At 50.5% G+C, this 8720-nt stretch overlaps 1 long non-coding RNA gene and 1 pseudogene across 1 annotated transcript; both read right to left on the bottom strand.

The window, feature by feature from the left end:
* Nucleotides 1-735: 735 nt before the first annotated feature.
* Nucleotides 736-3583, bottom strand: LOC144737340 (uncharacterized). Its single transcript, XR_013588942.1, has 2 exons — nucleotides 3512-3583; nucleotides 736-2476 (listed from the first exon to the last, which is right to left on the bottom strand). It is a non-coding gene; the product is annotated as an uncharacterized LOC144737340 (long non-coding RNA).
* Nucleotides 3584-5999: 2416 nt separating this feature from the next.
* LOC144737347 (uncharacterized) lies at nucleotides 6000-8720 on the bottom strand (annotated as a pseudogene).

The raw sequence follows: 8720 nt of genomic DNA, 5'->3' as shown, positions 1-8720 counted from the left end.
ACACACTCACTCACACACTCACACACTCACTCACACACTCACTTACACACTCACTCACACACTCACACACTCACTCACTCACACACTCACACCCACACTCACTCACACACTCACACCCACTCACACACTCACACACTCACTCTCACACACACTCACTCACTCACACTCACTCACACACTCACTCACTCACACACTCACTTACTCACACACTCACTCACACACTCACACACTCACTCACTCACACACTCACTCACTCACACACTCACTCACACACTCACTCACTCTCACATCCACACTCACACACACACACTCACCTATTTACTCTCACACTCACTGTGTAGAACAGGGGTAGCCCACACACACGCTCACTCCCACACAGAGACGCGTCCGACCTGGGAGTTGAACCCAGGCCCCGCATTGCCCCTGGCACCTCACGAGGAGGAGACGTGGACACCCCTCGCGATTCGAGCCAGAGTCGTCTTCCAATATTCTTAGGTTCTTTCGGTAAAGTCACGTAGGTAAAAAATTTAAATTAATAAAAGTTAAATAAAAAATAAAAATATTATTTTTATTTTACTTTTATTAATTTTAATTTTAATTTTTTACCTACGTGACTTTACCGAAAAAACCTAAGAATATGAATCCTTGCAGTCACGAAAGCTTCAAATCTAGTGTCGTCTTCAAATAATTCATTCGTCACAAAAGTCGACGGAACAATCTTCAACAAATCTGCGCCCGGTCATTATTTTTTGTTTATTTTAGTTTAACTTACAAGTAATGTAAAACGTACACCTCGAGATATAATGTATATATTACATACATATAATTCATATGTACTCTTTCGTAGGTATAAAGTGTCCACCTCCTCGTCAAGCCGGCGTCTTCCCCGACGCCTCTCGCAGGCGCTCTCTCTCTCTCTCGGCCCCCTATCGCCACCATCTCTCGCCTCCGTGGCGCCTACCCCCTCGCGCGTTTGCATTCGCAGCCAGCCAATCATCGCCTCTGTCCCTAATTGCTGTCGTCTCTCTGTGAGCTGTCACCCCGGCAACCCGCCTGCACCTGCTCGACCTGAGTTGACCTCGCCGTCTGACGTCACCAAGGCAACCCGCCTGCACCTGCTCGACCTGAGTTGACCTCGCCGTCTGACGTCACCAAGGCAACCCGCCTGCACCTGCTCGACCTGAGTTGACCTCGCCGTCTGACGTCACCAAGGCAACCCGCCTGCACCTGCTGGACCTGAGATGACCTCGCCGTCTGAATGCAACTGCTGTTTGCGAACCCTGCGCGCGTTACGCCACTACACACGTACACACACATGAACACAACAACAACAACCGCCATTCGCCACTAAGTAGCGGTGATGTCACCACGACGCTTGTGCCAGGCTATGTGCACCTTGAGGCCACGTGAAGTGTCGAACGCCCGCTGGCAGGAGGTCACGGGGCAGACCCAGATGCCACGGGTCGACTGACTGAGATGACTGGCTGATGCACCACCTGTGCCCACTACTGTGCCAACTCGCTGTACTTTAGCCACCCGGCGCTCCGCTCGTTGTTGTGAGCGTCGCTCCTCCGCCCTCCGTTGTTGTTGGAGGGCGACTGCCTCCAACTGCCCAGTAGCGTCCTTCACGAGCCTCCTCCACAGAGGCCGATCTTGACACCGCTGGTACCAGTCATTGGCAAGTCCACTCAGCTCCACGTCCTCCTGTACCACATCACTCCATCTCTTCTCTAGCCCGTGTACACACACACGTGTACACACACACACACGTGTACAAAGACAAAGACCTCCCCATATAGCCTTAACAGACTGTTGGGGCAAGTGCTGTTAGCGAGCACCTATGAAGGCCGGAACGGTACACGAGGGGGTGGATGGCCAGCACCACGCCGGACCGCCTTTGTCTCCCCAGTGGGGATGTTTACACACCTCACCAGGTACTCATTTGAGGCTGAGTCGACCTAGGGGAGGCCCAGGACCGGTTCAGATAATCGTCACTGGTGTTGGCCGTGAGCGGGAATTGAACTCGGCTCGCCAGGTTCATAGCGCAGCGTAGCGCTAACCTCTACACCACCGCTCCCCACACACACACGTACACACACACGCACACACACACACGTACACACACACACACGTATACACACACACACACGCACACACACACACACGTACACACACACACACGTACACACACACACACGCACACACACACACACGCACACACACACACACACGTACACACACGCACACACACACACGTACACACACACACACACGTATACACACACACACAGGCACACACACGTACACACACACACACGTACACACACACACACGCACACACACGCACACACACACACACGCACACACACACAACGTACACGAGGCCACGCCTCCTTCACAAGACGATGGTGACGTTGACGCGCGTGAGCAGCGCTCCGGGGAGAGTGACGCTCAGGGAGCCTTGAAGCGTCTTCATCTGCAACAGAGACACAGAGACACAGAGAGACACACAGAGAGACACAGAGAGACACAGGGACACATAGACACAGAGAGACACAGAGAGACACAGAGACACATAGACACACATAGACACAGAGAGACACAGAGATACAGAGACACAGAGACACAGAGAGACAGAGAGACACAGAGACACAGAGACACACAGAGAGACACAGAGACACAGAGAGACACAGAGAGACACAGGGACACATAGACACAAAGACACAGAGAGACACAGAGAGACACACAGAGAGACACAGAGAGACACAGAGAGACACAGAGACACATAGACACAGAGAGACAGAGACACAGAGAGAGGTCACGTTGGAGGACGTTGGCGAACACCACCACCACCCCCACCACCACCACCACCACTACCACCACCACCATCACCACCACCATCACTACCACCACCACCATCACCACCACCACCACCACTACCACCACCACCACTACCACCACCACCATCACCACCACCATCACTACCACCACCACCACCACCATCACCTCTACCACCTCCACCACCATCACCATCACCTCCACCACCACCATCACCACCACCACCTCCATCACCTCCGCCCACCCCAGCGAGAGACGCTGCGGCAGGAGGAGGCAGCCTCACCAGGATTGTGACCTCACCAGGATTGTGATCTCACCAGGATTATGGCCTCACCAGGATTGTGACCTACCAGGATTGTGATCTCACCAGGATTGTGACCTCACCAGGATTGTGACCTCACAAGGATTGAGATCTCACCAGGATTGTGATCTCACCAGGATTGTGACCTCACCAGGATTGTGACCTCACCAGGATTGTGACCTCACAAGGATTGAGATCTCACCAGGATTGTGATCTCACCAGGATTGTGACCTCACCAGGATGGTGATCTCACCAGGATTGTGACCTCACCAGGATTGTGATCTCACCAGGATTGTGATCTCACCAGGATTGTGACTTCACTAGGATTGTGACCTCACCCGGAATATGATCTCACCAGGATTGTGATCTCACCAGGATTGTGATCTGCATCTTGGCGTCTGGCAGGGAGACATTTCCATCGGCCTCGAACCGCATTTGGACGTAGAACTTCCTGACTGAGGAACGAGACAGCAGAAGGTTGCGTGATTGTTGATGCTGGCAGTGTGTACTCTTTGGTTCTTTCGGTAAGGTCACGTGGGTAGAAAATATACGAAATTATATTTATATGGGTGGGGGGTGGGAGGAGTAGGGCTGGGTGGGGAGGGGCTGGTCACCCCGTGGTGCCCTTATAAAACTCAACGTTTAACCTACTCACGCCGGCTTGTGCCCGCCCTCACAGTCGGGCATATTTGCGGAATACACCACGCCGCCGTTGACCCTGGCCATTGACCGAGCAACCCAACAACGTTCCTACCAGCTCCCTCCGCAGCAGGAATGTGTTTACTAGCAGCCCTTTCGCCCACTTCAGCAATTGTTTCTTGCTGTGGTTGTCCCACCAGATGACGGACGCTTGTGTTGCGCCCGAAACGTCGTGATTTAATTTAGTTTATTTTCTACCCACGTGACTTTACCGAAAGAACCAAAGAGTATGGATCCCTGCAGTCACGGAAACTTCAAATCTAGATTGAGTTTACGTGTCGTTGTGGCTGATGGGCGGGTTGTTAAAGGTGTCGATGTTGAGGTTGGTGATGTGGTTGATGGTGGTGTTGTTGATGAGAGGGGTGTTGTCGTGGCTGTTGTTGATGCTGATGATGAGGGTGTTGGGCGAGGGTGGCTCTCGTGATGATGCCACGGTCAGTTGTGCACTCGCATGAAGCAACGCTGACGGTGGTTGTGATGATGATGATGGTTGTGATGATGATGGTTGTGATGACGATGGTTGTGATGATGATGATTGGGATGATGATGGTTGTGATGACGATGGTTGTGATGATGATGGTTGGTGATGATGATGGTTGGGATGATGATGTTGGTGATGGTGACGACGACGTTAATGATGGGTGGGATGATGATGTTGATGATGTTGATGTTGATGATGATGGTTCGGATGACGATGTTGATGTTGATGATGATGCTTGGGATGATGATGGTTGTGATGACGATGTTGATGATGGTTGGGATGATGATGATGGTTGGTGATGATGATGTTGGTGATGATGATGTTGGTGATTATGACGACGACGTTGATGATGAGTGGGATGATGTTGATGATGTTGATGATAATGGTTCGGATGACGATGTTGATGATGATGGTTGGGATGATGATGGTTGGGATGACGATGTTAATGATGTTGATGATGATGCTTGGGATGATGATGGTTGGGATGATGATGGTTGGTGATGATGATGGTTGGGATGATGATGCTGCTGATGATGGTGACATTGATGATGGTTGGTGATGATGATGGTTGGGATGATGATGTTGGTGATGGTGACGACGACGTTGATGATGGTTCGGATGACGATGTTGATGATGTTGATGATGATGGTTGTGATGATGGTTGTGATGACGATGTTGATGATGATGATGGTTGTGAGGATGATGATGTTGATGATGATGGTTGTGATGATGGTGGTTGGGATGATGATGGTTGGGATGATGATGTTGGTGATGGTGACGACGACGTTGATGATGAGTGGGATGATGATGTTACTGATGTTGATGATGATGGTTGTGATGATGATGGTTCGGATGACGATGTTGATGATGTTGATGATGATGCTTGGGATGATGATGGTTGTGATGACGATGTTGATGATGATGATGGTTGGGATGATGATGCTGATGATGAAGATGGTTGTGATGACGATGATGATGATGATCGTTGGGATGATATTGATGATGATGATGTTGACAGTTGAGATGACGATGTTGATGATTATGTTGATTGGGATGGCGACGTTGATGATGACGATGTTGATGATGATCATTGGGATGATGTTGATGATGATGACAGTTGAGATGACGATGTTGATGATGATGTTGATTGGGATGGCGACGTTGATGATGACGATGATGATGATGATCGTTGGGATGATGTTGATGATGACGATGTTGATGATGACTGAGATGACGATGTTGATGACGATGATGTTGATTGGGATGACGATGTTGATGATGACGATGTTGATGATGACTGAGATGACGATGTTGATGATGATTGAAATGACGACGTTGATGATGACGATGTTGATGATGATCGTTGGGATGATGTTGATGATGACGATGTTGATGATGACGATGTTGATGATGATCGTTGGGATGATGTTGATGATGATGATGGTTCGGATGACGATGTTGATGCTGATGGTTGGGATGACGATGTTGATGATGTTGATGATGATGCTTGGGATGATGATGGTTGTGATGACGATGTTGATGATCGTTGGGATGATGTTGATGATGATGATGATGTTGATGATGACGATGTTGATGATGACTGAGATGACGATGTTGATGCAGACGGAGAAACGAGTGCGGTGGCGCGTGCCGCTGATGCAACCGTTGTATCACCTTGCGGCGAAGCTGTTGCCGTCTGTCCAGCTGTTGCGGGTGGTCCAGATGTTGTTGTCGATAGAGCTGCTGTTGTTGCTGTTGTTGTTGTTGTTGCTGCCACTGTTGTTGCTGTTGTTTCGTTGGCTCCAACTCTGGCTGTCGATGCTCCGGTGACGGCGGCGGCTCTGGTCGTGCGGGCAACCGCTGTCGTGGTCGCAGCGAATGTTGGTGGGAGCGGAGCTGTCGGTGTCTGGGTCGTGTTCCACACGGGGTATGATGGTGACGTTCTCGCTGAAGCAGTTTGGGGTTGGGGTGTTGGTGGGAAGGGTGTCGTCGTTGGAGGTGATATTATTGTAGGTGTTGTTGTTGTAGGTGGTGTTGTTGTTGTAGGTGTTGTTGTAGGTGTTGTTGTAGGGGGTGTTGTTGTTGAAGGTGGTGGTGTTGTTGTAGGTGGTGTTGTTGTAGGTGGTGTTGTAGGTGGTGTTGTTGTAGGTGGTGTTGTAGGTGGTGTTGATGTAGGTGTTGTTGTATTTGTTGTTGTAGGTGATGGTGTTGTAGAAGATGTTGTTGTAGGTGGTGGTGTTGTTGTAGGTGGTTGTGTTGATGGAAGTGTTGTTGTTGTAGGTGTTGTTGTATTTGTTGTTGTTGCAAGTGTTGTAGTATGTGGTGGTGTTGATGTATTTGTTGATGTTGGAGCTGATGTTGTTGCAGCTGCTGTTGTTGGAGCTGCTGCTGTTGGAGCTGCTGTTGTTGGAGCTGCTGTTGTTGGAGAAGCTGTTGTTGGAGATGCTGTTGTTGGAGATGCTGTTGTTGGAGATGCTGTTGTTGGAGTTGCTGTTGTTGGACCTGGGGTTGTTGGAGCTGCTGTTGTTGGAGAAGCTGTTGTTGGAGCTGCTGTTGTTGGAGCTGCTGTTGTTGGAGATGCTGTTGTTGGAGTTGCTGTTGTTGGACCTGGGGTTGTTGGAGCTGCTGTTGTTGGAGCTGCTGTTGTTGGAGCTGCTGTTGTTGGAGATGCTGTTGTTGGAGTTGCTGTTGTTGGACCTGGGGTTGTTGGAGCTGCTGTTGTTGGAGCTGCTGTTGTTGGAGCTGCTGTTGTTGGAACTGCTGTTGTTGGAGCTGCTGTTGTTGGAGCTGCTGTTGTTGGAGCTGCTGTTGTTGGAGCTGCTGTTGTTGGAGCTGCTGTTGTTGGAGCTGCTGTTGTTGGAACTGCTGTTGTTGGAGCTGCTGTTGTTGGAGCTGCTGTTGTTGGAGCTGGAGTTGTTGGAGCTGCTGTTGTTGGAGCTGCTGTTGTTGGAACTGCTGTTGTTGGAGCTGCTGTTGTTGGAACTGCTGTTGTTGGAGCTGCTGTTGTTGGAGCTGCTGTTGTTGGAGCTGCTGTTGTTGGAGCTGCTGTTGTTGGAGCTGGAGTTGTTGGAGCTGCTGTTGTTGGAGCTGCTGTTGATGGACCTGCTGTTGTTGGAGCTGCTGTTGATGGAGCTGCTGTTGTTGGAGCTGCTGTTGTTGGAGCTGCTGTTGTTGGACCTGCTGTTGTTGGAGCTGCTGTTGATGGAGCTGCTGTTGTTGGAGCTGCTGTTGTTGGACCTGCTGTTGTTGGACCTGGAGTTGTTGGAGCTGCTGTTGTTGGAGCTGCTATTGTTGGACCTGCTGTTGTTGGAGCTGCTGTTGATGGAGCTGCTGTTGTTGGAGCTGCTGTTGTTGGACCAGGTGTTGTTGGAATTGCTGTTGTTGGAGCTGCTGTTGTTGGAGCTGCTGTTGTTTGAGCTGCTGTTGTTGGACCAGGTGTTGTTGGCATTGCTGTTGTTGGAGCTGCTGTTGTTGGAGCTGCTGTTGTTGGAGCTGCTGTTGTTGGAGCTGCTGTTGTTGGACCTGGAGTTGTTGGAACTTCTGTTGTTGGAGCTGCTGTTGTTGGAGCTGCTGTTGTTGGAGCGGCTGTTGTTGGAGCTGCTGTTGTTGGAGCTGCTGTTGTTGGAGCTGCTGTTGTTGGAGCTGCTGTTGTTGGAGCTGCTGTTGTTGGAGCTGCTGTTGTTGGAGCTGCTGTTGTTGGAGCTGCTGTTGTTGGAGCTGCTGTTGTTGGAGCTGCTGTTGTTGGAGCTGCTGTTGTTGGAGCTGCTGTTGTTGGACCTGCTGTTGTTGGACCTGCTGTTGTTGGAACTGCTGTTGTTGGAGCTGCTGTTGTTGGAGCTGCTGTTGTTGGAGCTGCTGTTGATGGAGCTGCTGTTGTTGGAACTGCTGTTGTTGGAGCTGCTGTTGTTGGAACTGCTGTTGATGGAGCTGCTGTTGTTGGAGCTGCTGTTGTTGGACCAGGTGTTGATGGAATTGCTGTTGTTGGAGCTGCTGTTGTTGGAGCAGCTGTTGTTGGAGCTGCTGTTGATGGAACTGCTGTTGTTGGAGCTGCTGTTGTTGGAGCTGCTGTTGTTGGAGCTGCTGTTGTTGGAACTGCTGTTGATGGAGCTGCTGTTGTTGGAGCTGCTGTTGTTGGACCAGGTGTTGTTGGAATTGCTGTTGTTGGAGCTGCTGTTGTTGGAGCTGCTGTTGTTGGACCAGGTGTTGTTGGAATTGCTGTTGTTGGAGCTGCTGTTGTTGGAGCTGCTGTTGTTGGAGCTGCTGTTGTTGGAGCTGCTTTTGTTGGAGCTGCTGTTGTGGGAGCTGCTGTTGTTGGAGCTGCTGTTGTTGGAGCTGCTGTTGTGGGAGCTGCTGTTGTTGGAGCTGCTTTTGTTGGACCTGGAGTTATTGGAGCTGCTGTTG

The sequence above is a fragment of the Lampetra planeri genome, chromosome 68 (assembly GCF_965212315.1).
Source record: "Lampetra planeri chromosome 68, kcLamPlan1.2.h2, whole genome shotgun sequence".
Taxonomy (NCBI): domain Eukaryota; kingdom Metazoa; phylum Chordata; class Hyperoartia; order Petromyzontiformes; family Petromyzontidae; genus Lampetra; species Lampetra planeri.
The sequence above is the reverse complement of the archived record's forward strand: the minus strand, read 5'-3'. Positions and strand labels throughout refer to the sequence as shown.